Here is a 10,000-nt window from a genome sequence, read left to right on the forward strand (position 1 = left end):
GACAGGGGGTGACAGGGGCAGTGGGTGACAGGGGCAGGGGGTGACAGAGGGTGACAGAGGCAGGGGGTGACGGGGTTGGCAGGGGGTGACGGGCAGGAGGTGACAGGGGCAGGGGGTGACGGGTCGGGTGGGTGACCCCAGGCTGGCCCCCATGCCTCATCAGCATCTTGTCCTTACCTTATTCCCAGGCTTCCAGGCAGGAGGCAGTCCCACAGACGTCTCTGAAGCTTTCTCCGCCGGGGAGTTGGCTCCGCTCTGCTGTGCTCTCCACATCCCACACATGGCACGAGTGCAGGATGACTGCGCCCGGCCACCATACAGCCCCAGCAGGCCAGCTCTTCCTTCAGCCGTGCTTGCCACATCCGCCCGCCACCGCACTCGCAACTCCCGGTCACATGCTTGCTACCGCCGCCCACGCGCTCGCCCTCTGCAGGGATCACTGCATTCAGGGGAAATCTTGTGTCCCTGCGATCCCAGTGATTTGGATCTAGGGGAGAAACTCAGTGCTGCTGCTGTTCTCCTCCTTGTACAATACATTATGCAGGAGGCTTGTGACTTCCAGGTCTGAGACCTATGGGATAGGTATATACCTTGTGCCCTCCTCCCGGAGGGGGCATGATAGTGATTTCCATGCTGCAGTGCTGGAGAGGAAAGCTCATCATTCATGTAAGCCTGAGAGCTGAACACACACACACACACACACACAAACACTGAGATACACACACACACTGAGATGCTCACTCACACATTCACTCAAACACACACACACTTCCCCCCCCCCCCCCCCAGGTTTACCAGGCTTCAAGGAGAATGTCTCCGCCGGGGTTTTGACTCCGCCCCCGTGTCCTCCCACACACGGCACGAGTGCAGATTGACTGCACCCGGCCACCGTACGCCTCCAGCCCCTGCAGGCCAGATTTATAAATATAATAAAATATAATAAAATATTGTAATAAAATATATGAGATCAGAGGGGCTTCCTGTTTGCACTCGTGTTTTGGCAGAAGTGTATATGTGACCCTATAAATCTCCCTCACACCTGGGCTTGGCAGCGTGACACTAGTGCAGCGTCCTGGGGAAGAATCACTGAACTGTTAGCAATAGATACAACGGATAGAAAAGACACTACACATAGGTTTGATTAAAGAGAGTATTTTATTGAAATAATGAATCTCTTTGCTGGGAGGGGCCTGCAGCACATTGCAGAGCGATATAGTAACACGCAGAGCAATGCATTGCAGGCCCCTCCGGCAGCAAAGGGGTGAAGACCAATGCAGGGTGTATAAAGATCTCACTGATAATTCATGCACAAAGTGCAGTTTGTTGCTGTGATCCAGAGGAAGGCGAAACATAACCCCTGCTGTGCAATGGGGGAAAAAAATTCCTTCCTGACCCCATTAAATGGCGATCGGATGGTCCCTGGATCACTGCGCAGTGAGATCAGATGGAGCAGCACAGATCAGCGTTGTTATACACAGGGGAACACTCAGTATATAGAGATGCGGGTGATGGGGCCCTTGTGCCCCTGTGTATAACTCACCTGCTCCCCCATCCCCCTGCATATCTATCCCATTCACCCCTTTTCCTCCCGCATACCTCGCAGGGCCGGCCGGCCATTAGGCGGTCGCCTAGCGCGCAGAGGTCCTAGGGGCGCATTAATAATCATTATTATTTTTTCCTCTTATTATTTTATTTATTTATCTTTTTTTTTAAATTATTATTCTTTTTTTTATCCAGTATTTTGGCGCCCTTTTATTTTTATTTTGCGTTGCGCTGGGGTGCGGTCGCACCCCCCTGCAGCCCCGATATCTACGCCACTGTTTATTTTATTATTTTATTTATCTTATTATTTTTTATACAACTGGGGCACAAATTTTAAGTTTTGCCTCGGGCGCATGAAACCCGTGCTCTGGCCCTGCTCCTTGTTCTCTCTCACCCTCTCACGCCCAATATCCCTATCTCCCTCTAGTACCTGCCCCTCCCTCAGCCTTCCTGATCTTATCTGCCTCTCCTGCGGTCAAACCAACTTCTCAGGGCCCCTAGAATACCCCTGTATCTACGCCCTGGCTCCTCTGCTACCTGCACCTGGCTTCTTCTCCGCCTAAAAAAGGTGAAGCAGCAGATCTGTCCGCACCTCTCGTATTCTCCTACCTGCTCCCGGGGTCTTCTCCTCCGCCTAAAAAAGGTGAAGCAGCAGATCCGGCCACACCTGTCGTATGCTCCTTGGTCATCGTACACCACGTCTGCGTCATCGGCCGCCTTGTAGCCCACCTCATTGTTCCACTTGACGCCCGCTTTGTCGTATGCCTCGTCGTCCGCCTCGTAGCCCGCCTCGTCGTCTGGTGGCACAAAGGGCACCACCTTCGTGCGTGTCCTGATCTGCAGGAGACATGAAGTGTTTGTAACCAGGGACAGTGATACTCTGTATCGCAAGAGCTCCTGTGCCACTTATACCCCATCCCCAATACCACGTTATACCGCCCTCCACAGGGCAAATACCCGTTATACCCACCTCCCCAGGCCCAGTACCCAGTTATACAACCCTCCCAAGGCCCAGTACCCTGTTATACGCCCCTCCCCAGGCCCAGTACTCGTTATACCCACCTCACCAGGCCCAGTACCCGTTATACCCACCTCACCAGGCCCAGTACCCATTATATACCCCTCCCCAGAAGGTCATGTTTCTATTTATCAAAAATACATTGAGTTACCTCTGGTTTTCAGGCATGTCCTGGGGGAGTTATCACAGAGACACAGAAACGTCGCTGAGTTTGGGTTAGTAACTCCCTTAACTTCTCAGCAGTTGAATTCCCCATTAGGCGCTTAGCACGTTAAAAACAAGCGTTGCTATTTCTCTGCATGAAGTTGCAGGTAATTGGAAGAGTTACACAGTGACGGCTATTTCATCACTCACCTTCTTCCCCCGAAACGGTCTTTTCTGTCTTATTTCCGGCTTCACATCGGATATCCATATCCATTCTTGGCCTCTGATCTGTATGCAAGGCAATGCTTTAAGACAGGGTTGCACAACCTTTTCCCCCTGCTCCCCCTTCCACCTTCCCCACCTTGTCTCCGACGTTCTGATGTAACGACGTCATGTGATATCACGTTGCTATGGCAATGGCAAATCATGTGACGCCACGTTGCTGTCGCCAGAAGCCGCCGGAGACAAGGAAAGGGAACTTACAGAGGCCTTGCGCGCGATCTCCGGCATTTAATTTAAATGCTGTGGGGAAGAGCGAGGGGCCTCTGTAAGCGCCGAGCCCCTCCTCCCAAGAAAATGTCGTGCCCCTCGATTTGCTCACCCCTGCTTTAAGAGATATTCTGGGACCCTCCAAATCCTCCATCGGACCCTTCCTCATATTGACTGACCTTGCAGTGCTCTGCACTGACTTGCACTGACCTGCTATGGTGCCTCTCAAAATACCATGCTAACTCATTCTGAACATACATGTGTCCTTTTTACATGTTACTCAGCTTGTATGGGCCACAGACAGCTTTCCTGGGGTCCAGGACTAGTTTCCACCGGGGACACTCACCCATGGGTCGGCGACTTTGCGATAACCCACCCCCCCCAACCTGTTTTCTCTTGCACTGCCATAGACAACAACTTTTCGGCCTGCTGGTCTTTCTCAGGTAAAGTGGCTAAACCCACTAAATCCAGCAAAGAAAGGCCAGCAGCCGAAACATTGTAGTCTGTGGCACAATAAATTATCTTTTTTCATTCAAATCCGTGTGCCCTTTCCCATCAATCATATTGTATCCATTGGACGAAATGCCGGTCTTCCCTGAGACTAAGGGGCACCGGTAAAAGTATCACTACTTATTGTTTTTTTTTGGTGTGCAGCAAATCCCCATCATTTTTGCGTTCTCTTGCTCTGCCCCAATCTGACACACCACCTTGCTCTCTCACCCCCCTCTTAGACTCCCCCGTCACCCTTTCCTTCCTCAAAGGATGTCCTTTAATCAGATCTTACCCAAATTGTCTCCATCTCCCTTGGAAATGTTCTGTCTTTAAGCTGTGCGGCTCCTCTTGATCCGAACTTTCTTAGCTGACCCCTTTAGGTTTCGGCTCCGAGGGTCTAAAAAATAAGCGACTCCGAAAAGATGTGAAATATGCGCACGGGTCCTAATGGGGCACTGAGGGGGAGACTTAAATACTAGTAAATATAATCTACTGTGCTAACAAATATAATCTATTAACTAAGAAATATAACTTATTAAACTAAGAAATATAATTTATTAAACTAACAAATATAACTTATTAAACTAAGAAATATAACTTATTAAACTAAGAAATATATTTTATTAAACTAAGAAATATAACTTATTAAACTAAGAAATATAACTTATTAAACTTAGAAATATAATCTATTAAACTAAATAAATATCTATTAAACTAAATAAATATCTATTCAACTAAATAAATGTAATCTATTTAAAAACAATACAATAAAAAGCTGGAGAAATGATACGTCAACCAAGCAACAGATGTGATGCCAATAAGCGTTGAACTCCTTGCAGATCCACCGTCAGCTGGTTGTGGCAGAAAGTGGTGACATACAGTAGAACAGAGTGGTTGAGCTGTAACCACGGCAGTCAGGTCAGAAATCAACACAATATTTTTTGAAATTTAGAATGAGAATGTTCTGTATGTCACATTATGGGCTCAGACTCTGAGCCCTGTCACATGTTAGCAGCTTGTGATAATAGAAAGTATCCATATACTGGGATGTGATAAGAAACATGAAGGTCATTTTATACTGGGTCCCATAACCTGCTTTATATGAAGTATCATTTTACACTAATTAGTAGAGATGTTACATTTTGAAAAATAGCACTTCTGGCGACATTGTTCATTTTCTCTACAAATGATAAATGAAAAAGTTGGATAAAACGTTATATGTGTGTGTGCGCGCGCAATATATATATATAGAGGTATCAGTACCGTGTTAGCCGAGCTTCAATAATCAAAAAATAAATAGATGATACCGTTCTGTGGCTAACGAAATGCTTTTATTTGTGCGAGCTTTCGAGATACACTGATCTCTTCTTCCGGCGATGTTACAATGAATGAAGCAAGCAAAAGGTATACTTAAAAACAGTGTCTCTTGGAATGTTATCTGTGCTGGTCCTTCCCCCGGTGTGGATGTGTTTTATGCCTAGAGACAGCTGTGTGTGCATAGATATAGCACAGTATGTTAAATTACGCCGCGGGGTCATGTGACGTCACCCTCGTCAAATGCCGCTGCAGGTCACATGACGCCGCATCAAGGTAAGGGGGGGGGGGCGCGAGCACCGGCAGGGGGGCGAGCTGCAAAAGTTTGTGCTCCCCTGGTATAACCAATAAATAATATAGCTGATATAGCAATTTGGTTGTGGCTAGAGAGAGATTATAATGGCAGTGAGAATTAGTGGTCAGAATTAATAACAGTGCAATTACTAAAAAGTAGCTGTAATAAAATAATAATAAACACTATGCCTAAACACAATAAAAGTCCAGAAACCTAGCTCTAATAGCTATGTTATAACTCAATCATAAAAGGATCCAATTCGGGCGTCCTCTGGAGCCCTGGCAGCTCTCTTCAGGGAAACAACCACCTCCTCGATAGATATCTAAGCAAAAAAAAGAAGAGAAAGCGCCCGCTCCATGTGTAAATTCGGTTTAACAATTTCATTTCCTGGACAAGATAAAAATAGCAAACTCACAAACATCCGTTTGGTAAAAGCATTGTGTGAGACAGGCTCGGGCTCCGTGGTAATCCGGTGGTCACTCCGCAGCTCCAGACTTTGGACGATGACCGGGAAACTCGATAGGCTGCGCCCCTCGCAGTGTGGTCCTCCAGCAATCTGTGGTATGTTGTGGTTCCACTGTAAATCCGGTGTCTCGTCTTGGTCGCGTACCAACTTCCCTTCCGGCGTCAGGACGTATAGTGTGGCAATAGCAACGAGAAGAAAGTACTGAGGTGGGGTTGGATCCTCCTCGGTTATTTCTTGTTTTATTAATAAATAATTTACTATATTTTAATCTCTGGTGCGCATTGTGTGCATTTTTCTTCTTGTCTGCACAGTGCTTCAGATGCTGCATCTGAAAAAATGCCGGTGGATCGGGATGTGAGGTAGGGAAGTGACGTCCGCGCCGGAACGTTATTGCCACGCCTCCAAATATTTATTGCCACGCCCCCAATCGCACCCGCTGCATACCCTGCAAAGCCAAAAAAAAGCTCAGGCTTCAGCAAGTGTATTGCAGCGTGTGTGCCTTCCCTCCGTCTGAAATACTATAGACGCAGCCTTATCGACGCTTACTAAATAGGCCCGTGTCTCTCTCTCTCTCTCTCTCTCTCTGTGTCTCTGTCTCTCTCTGTGTGTCTCTGTCTCTCTCTGTGTGTCTCTGTCTCTCTCTGTGTGTCTCTCTGTGTCTCTGTCTCTCTCTCTGTGTCTCTGTCTCTCTCTGTGTGTCTCTGTTTCTCTCTGTGTGTCTCTGTCAAAAGAACATTTCAGTATTGCCAAAGCGTGAGTAAAAGGGGGTGTGGGACAATGATTACACGAATACTAGGGGGTACGGTAAAATGGTTATACAGTACATTACTTTTGTCTCTCTCTGTGTCTGTCTCTCTCTCTCTGTGTCTCTCTCTCCCTATGTCCCTCTCTCTGTCTCTCTCTCATTCTCTGTCTCTCTCTCTCTCTGTGTCTCTCTCTCATTCTCTGTCTCTCTCTCATTCTCTGTCTCTCATTCTCTGTCTCTCATTCTCTGTCTCTCTCTCATTCTCTGTCTCTCTCTCATTCTCTGTCTCTCTCTCATTCTCTGTCTCTCTCTCTCATCCCTGTATGATAGGTATGTTCCAACTCTATTTTTTGCTCTTCTTTTCCGTTTGAGAGGAGGGAGTCCCTCACCTCTTCAGCCACACACCAGGAACGCTGGATTGCTTTCAGACGCTCGGAGAGGCGGATACAGTTGTGGATTGCAGGCACTGATTTATCTGGTAAGTACCGCAAACATGCTTGAACAAGGGCCGTAGACATTTTATTTGATGGTTTAGATTATCATTGTCTGTGGTTGTTAGTTATTGGTATTAGAGTTTTTTGATGTTGTTACGAATCAAATACATTTTGAAGTAGTAATCGGCTCCGAACTGGGCATTCCTGGCCAATAATGCCCTGGCTGTAAGAGTTGAAGGGCCCAAGCAAAGCCCCCACCTCTATACACACTAACACTGCAGGGGCATCAGAGTGTCTTGTTGTCATGGCAACGGGGGGTGTCACGTGATGTAATTTGTTTAATAAATTATTTTTTAAGGTGTCCCGGTTTTTCATTTTCGAAATCTGGTCACCCTATTGATCAAGCAGAAAAAGTGAAGAAACAATTGTAGTTTTGCTAATGGACGTCATTTTGGCATATCATTAGCTTTGAGGATACCCATTATTATGAAGAAAAATAACATCGATTCCCAATGTAGCCCCCCTTCCCTGGGCCAATCGCAGATCGGGCCCCCCTCCTCTGTACTAGGGTCTGGCTACGTGTCTGAGTGTGGTGCATACCTGCTGGCAACAGGGGGGCCTGAGTCTCCCGCGATGGTATGGGGGATGACAGGATCAGGTTTCTGGGGTGAATGCCTCCGTCTCATCAGAGCAGGATGAAATTTCTCTTCAGAAGGACTTGGAGAGACTGGAAACGTGGGCAGGTAAATGGCAAATGAGGTTTAATACAGATGAATGTAAGGTTATGCATTTGGGATGCAAGAATAAAAAGGCGACTTACAAATTAAATGGAGATATATTGGGGGAATCCTTGATGGAGAAGGATTTAGGGGTGCTTGTAGACAGCAGGCTTAGCAATAGTGCCCAATGTCATGCAGTAGCTGCAAAGGCAAACAAGATCTTATCTTGCATCAAACGGGCAATGGATGGAAGGGAAGTAGACATAATTATGCCCCTTTACAAAGCATTAGTAAGACCACACCTTGAATATGGAGTACAATTTTGGGCACCAATCCTAAGAAAAGACATTATGGAACTAGAGAGAGTGCAGAGAAGAGCCACCAAATTAATAAAGGGGATGGACATTCTAACTTATGAGGAGAGGCTAGCTATATTGGATTTATTTACATTAGAAAAGAGGCGTCTAAGAGGGGATATGATAACTATATACAAATATATTCAGGGACAATACAAGGAGCTTTCAAAAGAACTATTCATCCCACGGGCAGTACAAAGGACTCGGGGCCATCCCTTAAGGTTGGAGGAAAGGAAATTTCAGCAGCAACAAAGGAAAGGGTTCTTTACAGTAAGGGCAGTTAAAATGTGGAACTCATTACCCATGGAGACTGTGATGGCAGATACAATAGATTTGTTCAAAAAAAGGTTGGACATCTTTTTAGATGGGACAGGTATACAGGGATATACCAAATAAGTATATATGGGAAGGATGTTGATCCAGGGATTAATCCGATTGCCAATTCTTGGAGTCAGGAAGGAATTAATTTTTCCCCTTAATGGGGTTTTTTGTTTGCCTTCCTCTGGATCAATAAGTAAGTATAGATATAGAATAAAGTATCTGTTGTCTGAATTTAGCATAGGTTGAACTTGATGGACGTACGTCTTTTTTCAACCTCATCTATTATGTAACTATGTAACTACAGCTAAACCCCGTTATAACGCGCCTCGCTATACCGCGATTCGGTTATAACGCGGTTTTCCCGTGGCTCCCGTTTTTAAAAAAAAAAAAATTTTTTTTTTTTTTTGCACACTGCACACACTCACTGCTCATTGCTCACACTGCACGCACACTGCACACACTGCACACACTGCACACACACTGCCCATTGCTCACACTGACACACACTGCACACTGCTCACACTGACACACACTGCACACACACTGCTCACACTGACACTGCACACACACTGCTCACACTGACACACACTGCACACTGCACACTGCACACACACTGCTCACACTGACACACACTGCACAGACACTGCTCATTGCTCACACTGCACACACTGACACACTGCTCATTGCTCACACTGACACACACTGCACACTGCTCACACACACACACAGCAAGGTAACCCAACCTCTGTGGTGCCTCTTCAACATTAACCCCCTCACAGCCAGGGGAAAGGGTGTCCGAGCGTCCGGTGTGTCCCCCTCCCCTCTACGCTGGTGTTACGGCCCGGGGCAGGGGGGGGGACGTCATGCTGTGGGGGGGTGGCGGGGCCCTGCGCTGCGGCTGAGTGACAGGACGACCCTGCGCTACGGAGGGCCCTGTACTGCTGCGCGAGGGCCCTGTGCTGCGGCGGGGGGGGTTAGCGGTCTTCCGGAGACTGTGCTTACCTGTCTCCAAAGCAGCACATCCCGACAGCGATCACTTTAGGCACCCCTCACGTTCGCCGTGCGCATGCGCATGCGCCGTGCGGCTCGTGAGGTGTGGATGTTCCCTGCCAGTTCCCTCTGCTCCTCCTGAAGCGGGGACCGGAGGGGCATCCCCCCTCCTATCCCGCGGCCTGTCACGCGGTGACAGGGGGAAGCGGGGACCGGAGGGACATCCCCGCTCCCATCTCCTGTCCCGCGGTGACAGGGGGAAGCGGGGACCAGAGGGTCATCCCCGCTCCCATCTCCTGTCCCGCGGGATGAATATGCGCTGATGCGGCGGCCATTTTTTTTTTTTTAAATTAGCGCGACACCGTTACTAACGCGGTGGTCTCGGGGTGGACCCCGAGGACCGCGTTATAACGGGGTTTAGCTGTATGTATGTAATGGTGCAGCGCCTCCATCTCTGAGCCCCAGGAATACGGGTGGAATCCTTCCAGAGAGTCCCCCCCCCCCCCTCGGGGATGAGAGATTCCAGTCTCACACTGTATATCTTTAAAAGCAGCCGCAGCTCTTTATTCACAGCAGCAGAATAGCAGCAACAAGACTATCAATCAGGTACAGGGTGTCTTCCTCCACACAGGACTGCTCTCCCTCAGGATGGTCTCTGTGTCCCTGCCACCACCC

The 10,000-nt window shown here is 47.9% G+C and overlaps 1 long non-coding RNA gene across 1 annotated transcript in view; it reads left to right on the top strand.

Annotated features, from left to right (window-relative positions):
* Positions 1 to 6,759: 6,759 nt before the first annotated feature.
* Positions 6,760 to 10,000, top strand: part of LOC142486775 (uncharacterized) — a 28,834-nt gene continuing 25,593 nt past the window's right edge. Inside the window, exon 1 of the long non-coding RNA XR_012799058.1 lies at positions 6,760 to 6,983. This is a non-coding gene — a long non-coding RNA (uncharacterized LOC142486775). The remainder of the gene's footprint in view (positions 6,984 to 10,000) is intronic.

Source organism: Ascaphus truei, unplaced genomic scaffold (genome assembly GCF_040206685.1).
Source record: "Ascaphus truei isolate aAscTru1 unplaced genomic scaffold, aAscTru1.hap1 HAP1_SCAFFOLD_986, whole genome shotgun sequence".
In the NCBI taxonomy this organism is placed as follows: domain Eukaryota; kingdom Metazoa; phylum Chordata; class Amphibia; order Anura; family Ascaphidae; genus Ascaphus; species Ascaphus truei.